This window comes from Schistocerca nitens, chromosome 3 (genome assembly GCF_023898315.1).
Source record: "Schistocerca nitens isolate TAMUIC-IGC-003100 chromosome 3, iqSchNite1.1, whole genome shotgun sequence".
In the NCBI taxonomy this organism is placed as follows: domain Eukaryota; kingdom Metazoa; phylum Arthropoda; class Insecta; order Orthoptera; family Acrididae; genus Schistocerca; species Schistocerca nitens.
In genome coordinates this window covers 210,154,416-210,176,451 of record NC_064616.1, presented here as the reverse complement: position 1 = coordinate 210,176,451, position 22,036 = coordinate 210,154,416, and the positions used below count along the sequence as shown (strand labels likewise).

At 45.6% G+C, this 22,036-nt stretch overlaps 1 protein-coding gene across 1 annotated transcript in view; it reads left to right on the top strand.

Moving 5' to 3' along the window:
• Positions 1-22,036, top strand: part of LOC126248161 (uncharacterized) — a 513,313-nt gene that overhangs the window by 253,362 nt on the left and 237,915 nt on the right. The window lies entirely within an intron of this gene.

Here is a 22,036-nt window from a genome sequence, read left to right as displayed (position 1 = left end):
TGTAGCACGTCATCTTCGTGGTGCAGCAATTTTAATGGCCAGTAGTGTAGTTTCCTCTGCCTGGTCGATCGTGCAGGTTATACCCGACAGTAGATCTTCCATCGCCGCCCATACAGAGGCGTAGCAGAACAGAGCGTGTCATAATATCGCTTCAGTTCAGCTTTAATCTCTTGCTGTTGCATCGGGATTCTTTCGTCTGCCATTCGTAATTCAGTGACGATCTTCCTGCAGCTACCCATTCACTCCTTAATCGCCTGATATATGGATGGTTGTTCGGTTTGACGACCGTTTCGTTATCGCTCTGTAATCTGGCACAATTCTAATTTTTGCCGTGTTAACATTGTAATCGTGGCCTTTACCCGTTGTATTTTCTGGTGAGTGTCGACGACCGACGTCTCTGGCCGGAATAAGTCACGGAGGACCTGGAAACAAAACATAAAAATTCACTGTGCGTTTGTACCGTTCCATTCTCTCACTGGAATGTCTCATGAGGACCTTCCTGATCGGCAGTTTTGCACAATTTGTTCAAATGTGTGGAATCTTATGGGACTTAACAGCTAAGGTCATCAGTCCCTAAGCGTACACACTACGTAACCTAAATTATCCTAAGGACAAACAAACACACCCATGCCCGAGGGAGGACTCGAACCTCCGACGGGACTGAGGAAACTTCCTTTCACAAACTGTCCATGTCGTGTGAAATATTTCATGGCATTCCGGTTCGTCCAAATGCGAGGCGTTTAAATTCCAGTATCCCCTCTCACGGTACGTCTCTTGTCTTTGGAGATTGACTGTACAAATGTACGCCGTGTGAACATAAAAAACTGTCAACCATATCTCTGGCTGTAAAATTTCGTGACTTAAGACTGGTGTCACGTAAATCCTGTCAAGTCTGCTAGCTGAATGGTTGGTGATGTGCTTAAATCTTGGGAGATCGCCATTTTCGTGCTCCCAAGTATCAATCAAACGCATGTCTCGATGATAGTAGCTAATTCCCGGCTATTGTTAAAATGCGATACCTGGTCTTTCGATCTTTCGGGGACAGGCGCCACAGTAGTCACCCCCCAAGCTAATGCGGTCGTAAGTGCCAAAGAATAAGGGGGCCACTTCTTCATTGAAAAATTCCACCCTGGTACGTCTACTACCAGAGCCTGAAGAAGCGTTAACGTAGCGTGTGTCCTGCATGGTGAGCGCAACACCTCGGACTGGTGCCAGGTACTTCACGTCTTTCGTGACAATTCCTTCCTTTGTAAGTACTGCTGTCCCAAGGGCTGTGTGAAATTCTTGGACGAGTGAAGGCTATACAGGGTGGTCCATTGATCGTACCGGGCCAAATATCTCACGAAATAAGCGTCAAACGAAAAAACTACAAAGAACGAAACTTGTCTAGTTTGAAGGGGTAAACCAGATGGCGCTATGGTTGGATCGCTAGATAGCGCTACCATAGGTCAAACAATATATCAACTGCGTTTTTTTAAATCGGAACCCCCATTTTTATTACATATCCGTATAGTACGTAAAGAAATATGGATGTTTTAATTGGACCATTTTTTTCGCTTTGTGATGGATGGCGCTGTAATGGTCACAAACGTACATGTACGTGGTATCACGTATCATTCTGCCAGTGCGGACGGTATTTGCTTCTTGATACATTACCCGTGTTAAAATGGACCGTTTACCATTTGCAGAAAAGGTCGGTATCGTGTTGATGTATGGCTGTTTTGATCAAAATGCGCGACGGGCGTGTGATACGTTTGCTGCTCGGTATCCTGGACGACATCATCCAAGTATCTGGACCGCTCACCAGATAGTTACGTTATTTAAGGAAAGGGGAAGTATTCAGCCACATGTGAAACGTCAACCACGACCTGCAACAAATGATGATGCCCAAGGAGGTGTTTTAGCTGCTGTCGCGGCTAATCCGCACATCAGTAGCAGACAAATAGCGCGAGAATCGGGAATCCCAAAAACGTCGGTGTTGAGAATGCTACATCAACATCGATTGCACCCGTACCATATTTCTATGCACCGGGAATTGGCGACGACTTTGAACGTCGTGTACAGTTCTGCCACTGGGCACAAGAGAAATTACGGGACGATGACAGATTTTTTGCACGCGTTCTACGAGGGCCGTTCAGAAAGTAACCTCCGGTTGATTTAAAAAAATACACCAAGTTAAATAAAAATATTTTAATATATACATCTTACAACTAAATCTTTGCACTATTTTTCTACATAGTCTCCATAGCGATTGAGGCACTTATCGTATCTCTTCACAAGCTTTGAAATTCCTTCTGCATAAAAATCACCCGCTTGTGCCTGGAGCCAGCCTGTGACCGCATCTTTGAGCTCTTCGTCGTCATCAAAGCGCTGTGACCCGAGCCATTTCTTCAAATGCATGAAAAGGTGATAATCACTTGGCGCCAGGTCTGGGCTGTAAGGTGGATGGTTGATAACGTCCCACTTGTAGGACTCAAGAAGGGCCGTTGTTCTGCGAGCAGAGTGAGGACGGGCGTTATCGTGCAAAAAAACGATACCGGAAGTCAGCATACCACGGCGTTTGTTCTGTATAGCCCGTCGTAACTTTTTTATTGTTTCACAGTACACGTCTTGATTAATGGTCGTACCACGTTCCATGAATTCAACCAACAACACCCCTTTGGCATCCCAAAACACCGTTGCCATCAGTTTTCTGGAAGAAAAATCTTGTGAGGCTTTTCTTGGTTTGGTAGGCGAATTTGAATGTGCCCACATCTTTGATTGTTCTTTTGTCTCAGGGTTCACGTACTTAATCCAGGTTTCGTCACCGGTCACGATTCTGTTTAACAATGGTTCTCCTTCGTCCTCATAACGTGACAGAAAGTCTAATGCAGAGGCCATTCTTTGAGTTTTGTGGTGGTCGGTAAGAATTTTGGGCACCCATCGTGCACAGAACTTACGGTAACCCAATCTTGCTGTCACTATCTCGTACAAGAGAGTCTTAGAAATCTGTGGAAAACCAGTAGACAACTCCGACATTGAGAAACGTCGATTTTCACGAACTTTTGCATCAACTGTCTGAACGAGTTCGTCAGTCACCAATGATGGTCTACCACTCCTCTCTTCATCATGAACGTTTTCTCGTCCACTTTTAAATAAACGTACCCATTCACGGACAACTCCTTCACTCATAACTCTTGGTCCGTACACGGCACAAAGCTCACGATGAATAGCTGTTGCAGAATATCCTTTGGCTGCAAAAAACCTTATGACAGCACGCACTTCACATTTGGCGGGGTTTTCTATTGAAGCACACATTTCAAATTGCCACAAAAACTAAACTAGCGCAGGTACGACGTTCACTCGACCACGGCTTGATGCCGACTGACCTGTTGAGTGCGTGAACGCACAGATGGCGTCGCTACTCCCCCCACAACCCGCACTGTGACCAATCGGAGGTTACTTTCTGAACCGCCCTCGTATTTAGCGACGAAGCGTCATTCACCAACAGCGGTAACGTAAACCGGCATAATATGCGCTATTGCGCAACGGCAAATCCACGATGGCTGCGACAAGTGGAACATCAGCGACCTTGGCGGGTTAATGCATGGTGCGGCATTATGGGAGGAAGGATAATTGACCCCATTTTATCAATGGCAATCTAAATGGTGCAATGTATGCTGATTTCCTACGTAATATTCTACCGATGTTACTACAAGATATTTCACTGCATGACAGAATGGCGATGTACTTCCAACATAATGGATGTCCGGCACATAGCTCGCGTGCGGCTGAAGCGGTACTGAATAGCATATTTCATGACAGGTGGATTGGTCGTCGAAGCACCATACCATGGCCCGCACGTTCACCTTATCTCACGTCCCCGGATTTCTTTGTGTGGGGAATGTTGAAGGATATTTGTTATCGTGATCCACCGACAACGCCTGACAACATGCGTCGGCGCATTGTTAATGCAGGTGCGAACATTACGGAAGGCGAACTACTCGCTGTTGAGAGGAATGTCGTTACACGTATTGCCAAATGCATTGAGGTTGACGGACATCATTTTGAGCATTTATTGCATTAATGTGGTATTTACAGGTAATCACGCTGTAACAGCAAGCGTTCTCAGAGATGATAAGTTCACAAAGGTACATGTATCACATTGGAACAACCGAAATAAAATGTGCAAACATACCTAAGTTCTGTATTTTAATTGAAAAACCTACCTGTTACCTACTGTTCGTCTAAAATTGTGAGCCATATGTTTGTGACTATTACAGCGCCACCTATCACAAAGTGAAAAAAGTGGTCCAACTAAAACATTCATATTTCTTTACGTGCTACACGAATATGTAATAAAAAATGGGGGTTCCTATTCAAAAAGACGCAGTTGATATCCGTTTGACCTATGGCAGCGCCATCTAGAGGGCCAACCACACCGCCATCTGGTTTCCCCCTTCAAGCTAGACAAGTTTCGTTCTTTGTAGCTTTTTCGTTTGACGCCTATTTCGTGAGATACTTGGCCCGGTCACGATCAACAGACCACCCTATATATCCACTAATCTTACGGAGGTCTATGTTCGACACCTCTTGCTGTAGGACAACATCTAACTTGGCGGCGTACAGCATGTTTTCTATGCTTGTGCTGGAATCATTCTTGGAGGGAAGGCTGCGTGTCCTCGCCCTTTGCTGAGGTCTCTGCTTATTTTGACTCACACAGGCGGGTTATTGCCCCGTCCGTGCACCTGTGACTCCGTGCACTTCCCCTCTCCCGAAACCTACCGCCGTTTCTTCATTCAAGGTTTCACCCAACGGACAACATTCCACTTCATCTGCCCAACTGCCCGTCGTCCTGTGGCAGCTCGTCGCCATCCCGCCATCGCGCAACTGCGCGATTAACCCTTTCAGGGTCGTCGGTTGTCTCGTCCACTTCTGTCTGATGGCTCGGTCGACTCAGTGATGGCCGCCGGATGAGGCATCACGTGGATTCCGTTTTGGTGGCCGATGTTCCTCTCAGGGTGCGGGAGATCCTCTGCAGTCTTTCACGCATTTCCCTCGCTTTTTGGTCCGCGTTTAGGGGTCCGTTGTTATTTGTATTTTCGTGGTCGGTGCCACAGTCTGTCCGTGTCATCATCTGATACTGTTCTCGGTTCCAGCTGCTTCGGGTCTTCCACTTCCTATCGCCCGTCATGTTCGACAGCGATCTCTCATCCTTATGCATTGGTGTGACACGTTCCCCAGTAGCTGTTATTGCTATAGTTCAATTCTTTTATCTTGGCGGTTCGCGCATGCCCGCCCAGACGCGGGAGATTGCTGCGTTGCCAGTTGTACGCGCCAAGAGAAGCAGCGCCATAGTATAGTTCGCAAACTTACGTTTAGGGGTGTGCGCAGTTTATGAAGTAAAGCCACCACGGCCGCATTAACCCTCTCACTGCTACGGAGACGTGCTCCCCGCATTCCGCGATGTGCGCGATTTTGTCATCATTGCATTGCTCACCTGTGCAGACATGGTGTTTCGACTGCTTTGACACACTTTATCATTCGATTTCACAAAAACTATTTGCCCCCAAAATTTGATTTTTACACATCTTCTTGACGGATACATTCCCGCCATAACTGACTTAATTTTGTTTCGATGTTCAACGCAGTTATTGTGCAGCATTAGATGAAGTAAACCATTGCACGAAATTTTGAAGAGTTTGCAGAGGTAAAAGTCAAAAGCGTATGCTTTCTGTATGGTCGATTTTTGTTGCCACTAGAAATTTCAAAAAATTACATTCAAACGAATAAAGTTCATGAAGTAAGACACTTCGATATTGTTTTTAAATAAAGAAAATATTAAGCACCAAACAAGATTTGAATTTAGAATCTTTTGCTTATCATTCAAACACTTTAACCATTACGCTAACGCAGCTTGTCATACAATACATCTCCCGAAGGACTTTAAACTATCACGCAAAATACCGACAAACACTGTTGGTATGACTGTGAATTACTCACGTTTCGTCGAAGTACAACAGGAAATAAACAAATACCACTGTTCTTTATTGCGAAAAAGCGGTTAGTGAGAATGATACGAACACCTTTCCTTGCTATCGCCTGAATTAGGAGGCTTTGCTTGTTTGGTTTAATTTATTAACAGAATATGAAGGAATTAATATAAAGAATGCTTTTTCCAAACTTTCTTTCATAGAAAGTCTGCTATCAAGACATTGCTTTTGTTCAATTACTTCATTTATGACTGAACGTTTCTAAAACTGAAGACACTCGTCCGTGCTCTGCACTGGAGTCGAGCTCTGGCAACGTCGTTCTCTGTTCATTGGCTGACTGTGTTTTCTAAACTCGGCCGCCGTCATAAATGACGCGCACTTTAGACCCTCCTGCTAGGTCTGTGAAGGATCTAGTGCTGTCCCCTAACTGCTACAACGTTAAGTCACTGGTAGTGTCGACATTTGCGAGAGGCCAACTGCTTCTCCCGCCGGTAATTGGGTCACTCTCGTGCGCACACATTCATATCGTACATGTCCTTCCTTCCCACATCCTTGAACACGTTCGGGGCTGCCCATCGTACACTGCGATCGCTCTGTATCCTTAGATGTCAATATATGAGGAGACATGTCGCTGGAGGTCAATCTTAACCTGTCCGACAACGTTTAGGACGGGGACGGTTTGAAAAATCGTTCATTTTTCCGCTGTGTTCCTCTATAAGCATTTAGAACTAAATTGATTTGCTCTGGAGTCACTTCGAAGGGAAGTAGTTCAAAGATCCTCACGTGTTTGATCCCGAATCCTGCCATTTCAGATGTTATTTCCTCCACATTCCACTCACAATGGTTGAATTTAAATCGTCTTTCCGTTGAGACTATGACCCTTTCACAGTGTTCTTTGTCTGTAGTCTTCACATGCACCATGTGGCTAGCTACACTATATGATCAAAAGTATCCGGATACCCTCAAAAACATACGTTTTCGCTATTAGGTACATTTGCCACCTACTGCCAAGTACTCCATATCAGCGACCTCAGTAGTCATTAGACATCGTGAGTGGGCAGAATAGGGCGCTACCCGGAATTCACGGACTCCGAACGTGGTCAGATGATTGGGTGTCACTTGTGTCACAAGTCTGTACGCGAGATTTCCACACCCCTAAACATCCCTAGGTTCATTTTTTCCGATGTTACGTGTAGTGAAGTGGAAACGTGAAGGGACACGTACAGCACAAAAGCGCACAGGCCGACCTCGTCTGGTGACTGACAGAGACCGCCCACAGTTGAAGAATGTGTAATAGGCAGACATCTATCCCGACCATCACGCAGGAATTCCAAACTGCATCAGGATCCACTGCAAGTGCTATGACAGTTATACGGGAGGCGAGAAAATTTGGATTTTATGGTCAAGCGGCTGCTCATAAGCTACGCATCACGCCAGTAAATGCCAAACGACGCCTCGCTTGGTGTAAGGAGCGTAGACATTGGATGATCAAACAGTAGAAAAACGTTGCGTGGAGTGACGATTCATGGTACACAATGTGGCAATCCGATGGAAGGGTGTGTATATGGTGAATGCCCAGTGACCGTCATCTAAATGGCTGGTTCAAATGGCTCTGAGCACTATGGGACTCAACTGCTGAGGTCATTACTCCCCTAGAACTTAGAACTAGTTAAACCTAACTAACCTAAGGACATCACAAGCATCCATGCCCGAGGCAGGATTCGAACCTGCGACCGTAGCGGTCTTGCGGTTCCAGACTGCAGCGCCTTTAACCGCACGGCCACTTCGGCCGGCGACCGTCATCTGCCAGCATGTGAAGTGGCAACAGTAAAATTCGGAGGCGTCACAGTTATGGTGTGGTCGTATTTTTCATGGAGGAGTCTTGCACCCCTTGTTGTTTTGCGTGGCAGCACAGGCCTACACTGATGTTTTAGGCACCTTCTTGCTTCCAACTTTTTCAAATGGCTCTGAGCACTATGGGACTTAACTTCTGAGGTCATCAGTCCCCTAGAACTTAGAACTACTTAAACCTAACTAACCTAAGGACATCACACACATCCATGCCCGAGGCAGGATTCGAACCTGCGACCGTAGCGGTCGCGCAGTTCCAGACTGTAGCTCCTAGAACCGCTCGGCCACTTCAGCCGGCTTGCTTCCCACTGTTGAAGGGCAATTCGGGGATGGCGATTGCATCTTTCGACGCGATAGAGCATTTGTTCATGATGCACGGCCTGTGACGGAGTGGTTACGCGACAATAACATCCCTATAATAGACTGGCCTGCACAGAGTCCTGACCTGAATCCTATAGTACACTTTTGGGATGTTTTGGAACGCCGACTTCGTGCCAAGCCTCACCGACCGGCATCGATACCTCTCCTCAGTGTAGCACCCCTTGACGAATGGGCTGCCATTCTCCATAAACCTGCCAGCACCTGACTGAACATATGCCTGCGAGAGTGGAAGCTGTCATCAAGGCTAGGGGAGGGTTAACACCGTATTGAATTTCAGCATTACCGATGGAGGGCGCCACGAACGTGTAAGTCATTTTCAGCCAGGTGTTCAAATGGCTCTGAGCACTATGGGACTTAAGATCTGAGGTCGTCAGTCCCCTAGAACTTAGAACTACTTAAACCTAACTAACCTAAGGACATCACACACATCCATGCCTGAGGCTGGATTCGAACCTGCGACCGTAGCGGTCGCGCGGTTCCAGACTGAAGCGCCTAGGACCGCACGGCCACACCTTCCGCCTCAAAAACGAATGAAAATGTTATGAAAGTTCGCGACTTAGTGCGATCTGATTGTAGACTTACAATTATGGAGATGGCTGTTGAACTTAATTTAAGTTTCTATGCAGTTCAGTAAATTTTAACTGAAGATCTGAACATGCGTCGAGTGTCGACAAAATTCATTCCAAAAGTGTTGTCAAGTGACCAGAGACAATACTGACTTGATGTGTGCCAAGAAATGATTAATCGGACTAAAAATGGCCCATATTTGTTAAATAGGGTAATTACAGGTGACGAATCATGGATATATGGATATGATCCTGAAACCAAAGTGCAGTCTTCGCAGTGGAAAACTCCAGGTTCACCAAGACCAAAAAAAGCACGGCAAAGTCGGTCGAAGGTGAAGACAATGTTGGTGATTTTTTTCGATTCTACCGGTATTGTGCATCATGAATTTACTCCTGGAGGACAGACAATTAACCAGGAATACTAAAAATGTGTCATTGAGTGTTTACACGAAAAGGTGCGGAAGAAAAGGCCTGCATTTTGGAAAGACAGGAGTTGGGTGCTACACCATTGTGCCTTCTCCGTCGTTGAATTTTTGACCAATTTCAAAATTCCTGTGCTTCCACAACCGCCATATTCCCCTGGTTTGGCCCCTGCGGAGTCCTACCTGCTTCCTAAACTGAAATTTTCACTGAAAGGGAAGCGATTTTACTCGATTGAAGGCATCCAGGCAAATACGTAGACCATCCTTAACACACTTCAGGAAAAAAAAAATTCCAGGAATATTTCCAAAAGTGGAAATACCGTTGAAGTCGGTGTGTTCAGTCAAAAGGGGACTATTTTGAAGGAGATGTATCACAGTAGCATGTAAGTACCACCATTGAACAATTACAAGCCCATTCTTAAAACTTGCCGGCCGCGGTGGCCGTGCGGTTCTGGCGCTGCAGTCCGGAACCGCGGGGCTGCTACGGTCGCAGGTTCGAATCCTGCCTCGGGCATGGGTGTGTGTGATGTCCTTAGGTTAGTTAGGTTTAAGCAGTTCTAAGTTCTAGGGGACTTATGACCTAAGATGTTGAGTCCCATAGTGCTCAGAGCCATCTGAACCATTTTTTTCTTAAAACTTTCCAATCACACCTCGTATTCCTCAGTATTCCCGCCGGGGAAAAGGGACTTGCAGTTTAACGTGGAACCCGTACCACGTGTCGTTCTTGGGGAATCTTCACATCATTGACAGATGAAGGCTAGGTTAAGGGCAGATTTAAATCTTCTGTGGTCCGATCGGGATTCGATCCCGCGGCCTTTTGGTGCTCAGGCGTGCTCTGTACCAAGAGACCCGACATTCACTGATCGCATTGGAAGAGTGGCACAACGTCGCAATGCTGAACTGACTCCGCTGTGACAGCAGTCACATCGCATTAATATAAGGTTTGTGCTGTATGTTTTGGTGAGTGCATATTATAGGCTTCCTCACTGCTGTGCAGGTATTTTCCCAGAGAAAAAATCATAATCGTATGATTACTCTGTAACGAGCCACTAGAGACCACTGGCCCCTTAAACCAAAATACTAAAAGATATTTCGCAACAACCTCCGACATTTTACGGATGGAGTTCGCTTTTACCCTGTGTACGTTCTGTATCAGATCGGCTGCACTCTCGGGTCCAATTACACGATGGGAGGGACCCTCTATGTTATACAGTCACTCTAAAGAAACAGAGGATATTGCGTAAGAGGTGTAAAACAAAGGAAGGGGCTATAGGCAGATTCTGAATGAAACGCTTTTGGCTGTCAGTAGGCCAATGAACAAAGCCTTCAGCGACAATCGTAACATAATATCATCGAAGTATCTATCAAAAAACCCAAACAAATTCTGCTCATATCTAAAGGCTGTTAGTAGCATCCCAGTTTGTGTACAGACGCTCATGGACGTGTATGGGAGTGAAGTTGAGGGTAGCAAAGCAAAAGCAGATATATCTAACTTCGTTTTTAAACGTTCCGTTACAAAGTAAAATGCAGAGCTATTGTTCCAATTTATTCCTCGTCCCATTGCAAACAGTAGTGATGTAGATATTAGTATCAGTGTTGTTGAGAAACATCTGACATTGCTGAATTTGAACAAAGCTCCACAGCCCGATGGAATCCCCATCAGACTATATACTGAATTTGCGGGAGACGTAGCCCCTCTTTCAACTATAATTTAACATAGGGCCTCGAGCAAAACACAGTGCCCAGTAATTGAAAGAAAGCAGGTGACACGCGTCTATACATATGGTAGCAGAAGTAATCCACAAATCTCAGGTTCAGTATCCTTCACATCTGTTTGTTGTAGAATCTTCAAAATATTCTTAGTTCGAGCCGAGGCCCACGAGAAAGACAGGCCGCGCCGCGTACGTCACGAAGGTAGTCCTGAATTCTCTCGCTCGCTCAGCTCAGCAGACAAAATGCGTTTCTAAACCTATTAGCTCGCAGCTGGGCGTGTACGTACTAACGAGAATTGCATCTTCCGCTGGAATCTGCTGTTATGAAGTCTTGCTGATTAACAATACCACAGGAAAATTTAATTTTAGACCAATACTCCACATAAATGGTATAATGGCTTGTTTATAGCATTTAGTCCCTTCTGCTTTACAGTACTCATTACATGCTGGAAGTGGTGCCTTATGCAACTGATAATCATTTCAACACGATTTTATTTTATTGTACGCCAGTACAGCCGTAACAAATTATAAGTAGGCCCATGGACTTCCCATCATTATAGGACTAATAACAGTAAGATTCCATAATAGCGGATTCCAGTAGAAGATTCCGTTTTCGTTTGTACGGACACGCCTAGTTACGAGTGAACAGGTGTAGAAACGTAGTTCGTCTGCTGATTTGAGCGAGCGAGCGAGTGCAGGACTACCTTCGTGACGTACGCGCCGCGGCCTGTCTTTCTCGTAGGCCTCGGTTCGAGCGTAATCATGTACTAGTATCTCGATTACAATGAGATCTTCTATAACAAACATCATGTACTTCGAAAACATTGAACATGGGATATCCAACTCGCACTTTTCTCCCATGACGTCGCGAAAGCCATGGATCAAGGTAGTCAGGTAGGCGCATTTGACTCAGTACCACATCATTGTGTATTATCAAAATTCGATCGTATGGGCTGTCAAGCGAAATTTGTGACTGGATTGTGGATTTCTTGGTAGGGAGGACGCACATTTTCTTGGAAGGAGAGTCATCGAAAAATGAATTATTTTCAGGTTGCCAAAGGGAAGCGTCTTGGGACGGTGTTAATGACCGTACAGACTATATTAACAGCAACCTCAGACTTTCCGTAGATGATGCAGTTATCTGTAAGAAGTGCTGTCGAAAAAAGCTGCACAGATATGCAGTCGGTCTTGTTAACACAAAGTATTTCAGAGAGGTAGAAAGACTTGCAGCTTGCTATAAACTTTCTACGATGTAAAAATGTGCACTTCACAAAACATAAAGCTGTCGTATTCTATGACTACAGTATCAACGGTTTACAGTTGTAATCGGTCAGCTCAAACGAATACCTTGGTGTAACATTTTGTAGGGATGTTGAACGGAATGGTCGCTTAGGCTCAATGGTAGGTAAAGCATGTGCCAAACAACGGTACATTATAGAGTACAAGGAAATTGAAATCAATCTAAAAAGGAGATTACTTACAAATCACTCATGCGATCCAACCTAGAATATTTCTCAAGTTGTGCCAAATAGGAGTATGGATGTAGGTTTAAGTATACTGCATGGGGATCGCATGGCGAAGAATTGAACGCGATGTTTTTCCGTCTTTTGTAAAAAAGCAGTGAGAATGCGTACGTTTAGTTGGCGAGAAAGCGTTCAAAAATCCTAACTGGCAGAGAAAACTTCAGCTAAGGAACTACCATTTTTAGCCCTGTACGTACACTACTAGTCATTAAAATTGCTACACCAAGAAGAAATGCAGATGATAAATGGGTATTGGACAAATATATTATACTAGAAGTGACATCTGATTACATTTTCACGCAATTTGGGTAAATAGATTCTGAGAAATAAGTACCCAGAACAACCGCCTCTGGCCGTAATAACGGCCTGGGCATTGAGTCAAACAGAGCTTCGATGGCGTGTACAGGTACAGCCGCCCATGCAGCTTCAACACGATACCATAGTTCATCAAGAGTAGTGACTGACGTATTGTGACGAGCCAGTTGCTCGGCCACCATTGACCAGACGTTTTCAATTAGTGAGAGATCTGGAGAAAGTGCCGGCCAAGGCAGCAGTCGAACATTTTCTGTATCCACAAAGGCCCGTACAGGACCTGCAACATGCGGTCGTGCATTATCCTGCTGAAATGTAGGGTTTTGCAGGGATCGAATGAAGCGTAGGGCCACGGGTCGTAATACATCTGAAATGTAACGTCCACTATTGAAAGTGCCGTCGATGCGAACAAGAGGTGACCGTGACGTGTAACCAATGGCACCCCATACCATCAAACCGGGTGATACGCCAGTACGGCGATGGCGAATTCACGCTTCCAACGTGCGTTCACCGCGATGTCGCCAAACACGGATGCGACCATCATGATGCTGTAAACAGAACCTGGATTCATCCAAAAAAATGACGTTTTGCCATTCGTGCACCCAGGTTCGTCGTTGAGTACACCATCACAGGCGCTCCTGTCTGTGATGCAACGCCAAGGGTAACCGCAGCCATGGTCTCTGAGCTGATAGTCCATGCTGCTGCAAACGTCGTCGAACTGTTCGTGCAGATGGTTGTTGTCTTGCAAACGTCCCCATCTGCTGACTCAGGGCTCGAGACGTGGCTGCACGATCCGTTACAGCCATGCGGATAAGATACCTGTCATCTCGACTGCTAGTGATATGAGGCCGTTGGGATCCAGAACGGCGTTCCGTACTACCCTCCTGAACCCACCGATTCCATATTCTGCTAACAGTCATTGGATCTCGACCAACGCGAGCAGCAGTGATGCGATACGATAAACCGGAATCGCGATAGGCTACAATCCGACCTTTATCAAAGTTGGAAACGTGATGGTACGCATTTCTCCTCCTTTTACGAGGCATCACAACAACGTTTCAGCAGGCAACGCCGGTCAACTGTGGTTTGTGTATGAGAAATCGGTTGGAAACTTTCCTCATGTCAGCACGTTGTACGTGTCGCCAGGCGCCAACGTTGTGTGAATGCTCTGAAAAGCTAATGATTTGCATTTCACAGCATCTTCTTCTTGTCGGTTAAATTTCGCGTCTGTAGCACATCATCTTCGTGGTGTAGCAATTTTAATGGCCAGTAGTCTATATTTCTTCCAGAACTAAATGCCCGAATAATTACTCGCACAAGCGTACAAGAAGTCATTCTTCCTTCTACGCATTCGTGAGTTGAACGGGACTAAGTTTTAATAATATATGGCAAATTGAAAAGTAGCCACTGTCACGCACTTGATTGTTATATGCAGAGTATATGTATAGATTTAGACGTAGATGAAGAGCGCCTCCTTTTTGTAATGGAACAGTAGCTTTTTTCGTCTCAGTTGACAGTCACAAGCTCATTACGGTAAACAAGTGTGGAAACTTGCGCTCAAATGCTAGCTGTTGCTTACGATTTGACAACGGCTTACATTCTCTCGGCCTGCTGAAACACCCAATTCGTTCATTGAAAGTACGCGCCATTTTTGTAATACTAGTTCAGAGTTGCTACAGCGGAAGGTTTAATTAGGGCAGCTCGACTACTCTGTATATAAATGTTGCGTATTAAGCCACGCAGTACCAGCTGACCTCGAAATACGCTGAAGCGCCAAAGAAACTGGTATAGAGGCATGCGTATTCAAATACAGAGATATGGAAACAGGCAGAACACTGCGCTGCGGTCGGCAACGCCTATATAAGACGAATGTCTGGCGCAATTGTTAGATCGGTTACTGCTGCAACAATGGCAGAAAGCCTGCCGTAGTGACCGAGCGGTTCTAGGCGCTTCAGTCCGGAACCACGCGGCTATTACTAGAGATGGGCAAAACTGTTCTTTTCAGAGATTGGATCAGAACTGTTCGCTCCCTGAAATGAATTAGCTCTTTTTCATGACTCACCACTCACTTACAATAGAAAATAAATGGAAGGCACATTGCCCTTTAAACTTGGTTTATTCCAGTACTATACCTGTATTTTGATCTTATTTGATCCTATTTTGAAGTAACACAGATAATGAGTAAGAATTTTGTATTGTTTATTGAAATTTCCACGATATAACAAAGTTTTTGATTATTGATTTATTTTGCACTATCGTGGTTTTTTGGGTGATCGGAAAATGTTGTAACTTGAGATTTACATTAACAATATATTTGGCTATAATGTATTAAAATTTCATTAACCTCATACAAATACATCGCAAGCCATATATTTTTAAAGTGAACGTTTCCTTCCGAAGACGCCTAAAATCGCAAAATCCGTACCAGAATAAGAAAAAAAAAAATATAAATTTGACTGTAAAACGAAATTGCTGCATATAGCCTTACGCAGAATAAAACAAGGAAAATATTGGTGTATCACATTTTGCGATACGTTTATCGGTTCGCTCGTAATTAAGGCGTAAATTCGAGTATCTATAATAAAAATCCTATGGTAAGAGGAGTCATCAGGAACCTAATCTAATCAGTTTAAACAAATAAAAATAAAATAAAAACGATTGATGTATCCATAACATAATAATGTAATATACATAGCGGTATTACTACGAAGAACAATATCCAGTAGAGAGGAACTCCGATGCAGAGGCGCTGAGTCGAGCAGGTCGAGCCGCGAGCTGTATTACTGCATGAGCTGAGACCGCAGAGACCAGAGTGACACCTGAGTCGCTTTGCTCAACGCTCTGGCTAGAGTCGAGACGGTGGGGTGAGCGTTGAGCGGGCGAGTTCCGAGGGTGGGGGGAGCTCACCCGCTCCGAGCCAAATCGTCGGTTCCCTTGCGAGCAGGTTTTTGCAAGTAGTTCCTATGTTATCCGCTAGGTGGCTCTCTGTCCTGTTGCTCGCACCAACTGCCCAGAGGGCAGGACGTGCGACTGAAACGATCGCCGACAGAGTGCGATGCGAAGTTAAGCTGCGCCAGACACTGCACACGGCAGACGACGCACAGAGACGGCACGGCATATGTGAAACACAAAATCCAATGGGGCACTGCACAATGCAGGCAGCCAAGGTAGAAGCAGGGCAGAGGCCGGCGCTGGCTGTGTTGTGTGGCGTGCACTGTGCTCTGACCAGCAGAGGCGCTGCTGATATGCTCCGTCTCTCTCTCTCTCTCTCTCTCTCTCTCTCTCACTGCCGTGGGAAACATTTGGAGCTACCGTTCTTTTTTTCTGAATCACTGATTGTTCACTCCTTTGAAAGATTCAACTCTATGAATTAGTTCAAGAGCGGATCCCCCATCTCTAGCTATTACATGGCTATTACAGCGCCATCTATCAGAAAGCGAAAAAAGTGGTCCAACTAAAACATTCATATTTCTTTAGGTACTACACGAATATGTAATAAAAAATGGGGGCTCCTATTTAAAAAAACGCAGTTGCTATCCGTTTGACCTATGGCAGTGCCATCTAGCAGGCCACCATAGCGCCATCTGGTTTCCCTCTTCAAGCTAGACAAGTTTCATTCTTTGTAGTTTTTTCGTTTGATGCTTATTTCGTGATATATATATATATATATATATATATATATATATATATATATATATATATATATATATATACAAAATGGTGCTTAGTGTTATTGTCAAAAATCGGAAAAGTTCTTAACTCATTTACTTCAGATTTTTACATTATACATTAATAAACATTCAGAAAGACATAGGCTATAAATTTTCTAATATTTATAAAATATAAAGATAAATATATAATCTATTAAGGGAAAATTCTGTTTCCAAAAATCTCGAAAAAAATCTTGACCAATTTACTTCTAATTTTTACACATATTCATTTAAACATTTGGACAGAAATAGGCTACATATTTTTAATAAATATAGTATATAAATTTGCACATGTAATGTATAAAAGGTAGACATTGTTAGCAAAGATCTCAGAAAGTTTTTGACCGATTAATTCAAATGTTTCACCATACTCTAATAAATGAGACAGAAATGGGCTATATTTTTCTAAATATATATGTAGTATAAAAACGGGAAATTTTATCAGCAACTGCTGACCGATTTAATTCAAGTCTATACACGATAGTCAAATGATCGTTCAGAAGAACATAAGCTACATATATTTGGAAAACGTTGTTAGCAAAAATCTTGTAAGGTTCACGATCAATTAACTTCAAATTTTTATGCAATACTGTAATAAACATTTTAATGGACATGCCCTATATGTATATAAGGGATACATTGTTAGTAGAAACCTTGAAAAGAGATTGACCAATTTACTTCAAAATTTTACGCAATGCTCAAATAAGAATTCATACTGACACAAACTACATATTTTTTAAACAACGATATACAGATTTTCTGTTTAAACTGACTGTGAGAAAGAAAAGATTGTGCTGTCCTCTGAAAATATGCAGTTTCGTTAACTTTTTCACAGTCAGGTTAACTACGATAACAGATGGTACGATACCATTAGACAAATGGTTTCTTTAAAATATATTCTTTCTCTTTATATATAATTTTAAACAAAAATTGTATACACAGCAATGTGGTGTTTAGTTTTCTTGCTCGCTGCTGGTCTTACCACTATGCCATCCGGCGACACCACAGTGGTACCGTAAGTGTGGTATCGTGCAGTGGCCGGCGACACCACAGTGGTATCGTGAGCATGGTATCGCGCAGTGGCCGGTGACACCACAGTGGTATCGTGAGCATGGTATCGTGCAGTGGCCGGCGACACCACAGTGGTATCGTGAGCATGGTATCGCGCAGGGCCCAGTGACACCACAGTGGTATCGTGAGCATGGTATCGTGCAGTGGCCGGCGAGACCACAGTGGTATCGTGAGCATGGTATCACGCAGTGGCCGGTGACATCACAGTGGTATCATGAGCATGGTATCGTGCAGTGGGCGGCGACACCACAGTGGTATCGTGAGCATGGTATCGTGCAGTGGCCGGCGACACCACAGTGGTATCATGAGCATGGTATCGTGCAGTGGGCGGCGACATCACAGTGGTATTGTGAGCATGGTATCGTGCAGTGGCCGGCGACACCACAGTGGTATCGTGAGCATGGTATCGCGCAGGGGCCAGTGACACCACAGTGGTATCGTGAGCATGGTATCGTGCAGTGGCCGGCGAGACCACAGTGGTATCGTGAGCATGGTATCGCGCAGTGGCCGGTGACATCACAGTGGTATCATGAGCATGGTATCGTGCAGGGGCCGGTGACACCACAGTGGTATCGTGAGCATGGTATCGTGCAGTGGCCGGCGACACCACAGTGGTATCGTGCGCATGGTATCGCGCAGGGGCCGGTGACACCACAGTGGTATCGTGAGCATGGTATCGTGCAGTGGCCGGCGAGACCACAGCGGTATCGTGAGCATGGTATCGCGCAGTGGCCGGTGACATCACAGTGGTATCATGAGCATGGTATCGTGCAGTGGCCGGCGACACCACAGTGGTATCGTGAGCATGGTATCGCGCAGTGGCCGGCGACACCACAGTGGTATCGTGAGCATGGTATCGTGGAGGGGCCGGCGACACCAGAGTGGTATCGTGAGCTAGGTATCGCGAAGTGGCCAGCGACACCACAGTGGTATCGTGAGCATGGTATCGTGCAGTGGCTGGCGACACCACAGTGGTATCGTGAGCATGGTATCGCGCAGTGGCCGGTGACATCACAGTGGTATCATGAGCATGGTATCGTGCAGGGGCTGGTGACACCACAGTGGTATCGTGAGCATGGTATCGTGCAGTGGCCGGCGACACCACAGTGGTATCGTGAGCATGGTATCGTGCAGTGGCCGGTGACATCACAGTGGTATCATGAGCATGGTATCGTGCAGTGGCCGGCGACACCACAGTGATATCGTGAGCATGCTATCACGCAGTGGCTGGCGACACCACAGTGGTATCGTGAGCATGGTATCGCGCAGTGGCCGGCGACACCACAGTGGTATCGTGAGCATGGTATCGTGGAGGGGCCGGCGACACCAGAGTGGTATCGTGAGCTAGGTATCGCGAAGTGGCCAGCGACACCAGAGTGGTATCGTGAGCATGGTATCGTGCAGTGGCTGGCGACACCACAGTGGTATCGTGAGCATGGTATCGCGAAGTGGCCGGCGACACCACAGTGGTATCGTGAGCATGGTATCGCGAAGTGGCCGGCGACACCACAGTGGTATCGTGAGCATGGTATCATGCAGGGGCCGGTGACACCACAGTGGTATCGTGAGCATGGTATCGTGCAGTGGCCGGCGACACCACAGTGGTATCGTGAGCATGGTATCGCGAAGTGGCCGGCGACACCACAGTGGTATCGTGAGCATGGTATCACGCAGGGGCCGGTGACACCACAGTGGTATCGTGAGCATGGTATCGCGAAGTGGCTGGCGACACCACAGTGGTATCGTGAGCATGGTATCGCGAAGTGGCCGGCGACACCACAGTGGTATCGTGAGCATGGTATCACGCAGGGGCCGGTGACACCACAGTGGTATCGTGAGCATGGTATCGCGAAGTGGCTGGCGACACCACAGTGGTATCGTGAGCATGGTATCGCGAAGTGGCCGGCGACACCACAGTGGTATCGTGAGCATGGTATCACGCAGGGGCCGGTGACACCACAGTGGTATCGTGAGCATGGTATCGTGCAGTGGCCGGCGACACCACAGTGGTATCGTGAGCGTGGTATCGCGCAGGGGCCGGTGACACCACAGTGGTATCGTGAGCATGGTATCGTGCAGTGGCCAGCGACAGGACGTTAGTGTCCTTTGCATTCCGTTCGTGTTTTGTTTAGGTAACAATAAGTTACACACGTGAACAAGTGTTTTGTTTTTATAAGTACTTTTGCCCTTTCATCATGGCAGACGATAGTGAAATACGTCCAAGAAGAATTCGGCGAACGCTAAGATTGCCAACTGATTCGGCTGAATCAGACGAAAAAGACAGTGCACAGAGGTCAGACTTCGATTCCCTGAGGGCCAATAATAGCCGGTCGGGGTGGCCGAGCGGTTCTAGGCGCTCCAGTCTGGAACCGCGCGACTGTTACGGTCTCAGGTTCGAATCCTGCCTCGGGCATGGATGTGCGTGGTGTCCTTAGGTTAGTTAGGTTTAAGTAGTTCTAAGTTCTAGGGGACTGATGACCTCAGAAGTTAAGTCCCATAGTGCTCAGAGCCATTTGAACCATTTTTGGACCAATAATAAATTTGAAGGATGCCCAGGTCCAAACACATTTCCCAAAGATACACGATCTGTTTGAATATATTAGCAACGAAACGAAAAAGTACTACAGTCAAAATTACAATACAAGGAAACTGGATTTAAAAATGTGAAATTTGTGGACGTTACGAGACTCGATCTTAGAAAATGGGATCACTGATTATTGGTCAACGAATCCGTTCACAGACAGACCGATATTTCGCAAAACGATGTCCTGCAACCGATTCAGACAAATATTATCATTTTTCCGACAGCAACAATGAACTGGATAGTGCCGACCGGCTTGTCAAAGTGCAATTCGTAATTTATTATTTTTCCAAAAAGTTTAAAGAAACGTGTAATCTAAGTCAAAACATCTCAATTGATGAAGGAATGATACCGTGGCGTGGACGGTTAAATTTTAAAGCTCACAATCCGTCGAAAATTGCGAAATACGGCATACTCATTTGGATGCTGTACGATTCGAGTACGGGATACATTTCCTCATTCAAGATATATTCCGGCGCTGGACAACCTTTAGCAAAAACAGTGACGGAACTGTTGACACCTTCTGATGGAAAGTGGCATCACCTCTGCATGAATAATTATTATAACAGTGTAGAACTTGCAGTGAAGTTACTTGAAAAGAAAATTCGAGTTTGTGGAACGGTACAGCAAAATAGAGGATTTCCGGCAAATTAAAGCGAGCAAAATTTAATGTCTTTGAAGCTTGTCATCAACGGAAAGGTGACAAGCGGCCGGTGACAAGCCAAGTAATCCTACTTAGCGCTGCCGGCGCCAAGCGAATAAATTTGTACGACACATGCGGACGGCAAAGTGTTAACAGAAAATAGGAAAACAGATTTTCTTGCTCACTGACTTAAGATTGCAATACTACTACAGAATCTGAAATGTTCTAATCTTACCCTTAAGCTGATTAAAACTGTGTAAAATATTTTTATTAAATATACACTACTGGCCATTAAAATTGCTACAACCACGAAGATGACGTGCTACAGACGCGAAATTTAACCGACAGAAATAAGATGCTGTGATATGCAATGATTAGATTTTCAGAGCATTCACACAAGGTTGGCGCCGGTGGCGACACCTACAACGTGCTGATATGACGAAAGTTTCCAACCGATTTCTCAGACACAAACAGCAGTTGACCGGCGTTGCCTGGTGAAACGTTGTTGTGATGCTTCATGTAAGGGGGAGAAATGCGTACCATCACGCTTCCGACTTTGATAAAGGTCAGATTGTAGCCTATCGCGATTGCGGTTTATCGTATCGCGACATTACTGCTCGCGTTGATCGAGATCCAATGACTGGTAGAAGAATATGTAATCGGTGGGTTCAGGAGGGTAATATGGAACGCCGTGCTGGATCCCAACGGCCTCCAATCACTAGAAGTCGAGATGACAGGCATCGCGATTGCGGTTTATCGTATCGCGACATTACTGCTCGCGTTGATCGAGATCCAATGACTGGTAGAAGAATATGTAATCGGTGGGTTCAGGAGGGTAATATGGAACGCCGTGCTGGATCCCAACGGCCTCCAATCACTAGAAGTCGAGATGACAGGCATCGTTTGCAAGATAACAATCATCTGCACGAACAGTTCGACGACGTTTACAGCAGCATGGACTATCAGCTCGGAGATTCAAGTGGTTCAAGTGGCTCTGAGCACTATGGGACTCAACTTCTGAGGTCATCAGTCCCCTAGAACTTAGAACTACTAAAACCTAACTAACCTAAGGACATCACACACATCCATGCCCGAGGCAGGATTTGAACCAGTGACCGTAGCGGTCGCACAGTTCCAGACTGAAGCGCCTAGAACCGCTCGGCCACACCGGCCGGCCAGCTCGGAGATCATGGCTGCGGTAACCCTTGACGCTGCATCACAGACAGGAGCGCCTGCGATGGTGAACTCAGCGACGAACCTGGGTGCACGAATGGCGAAACGTCATTTTTTCG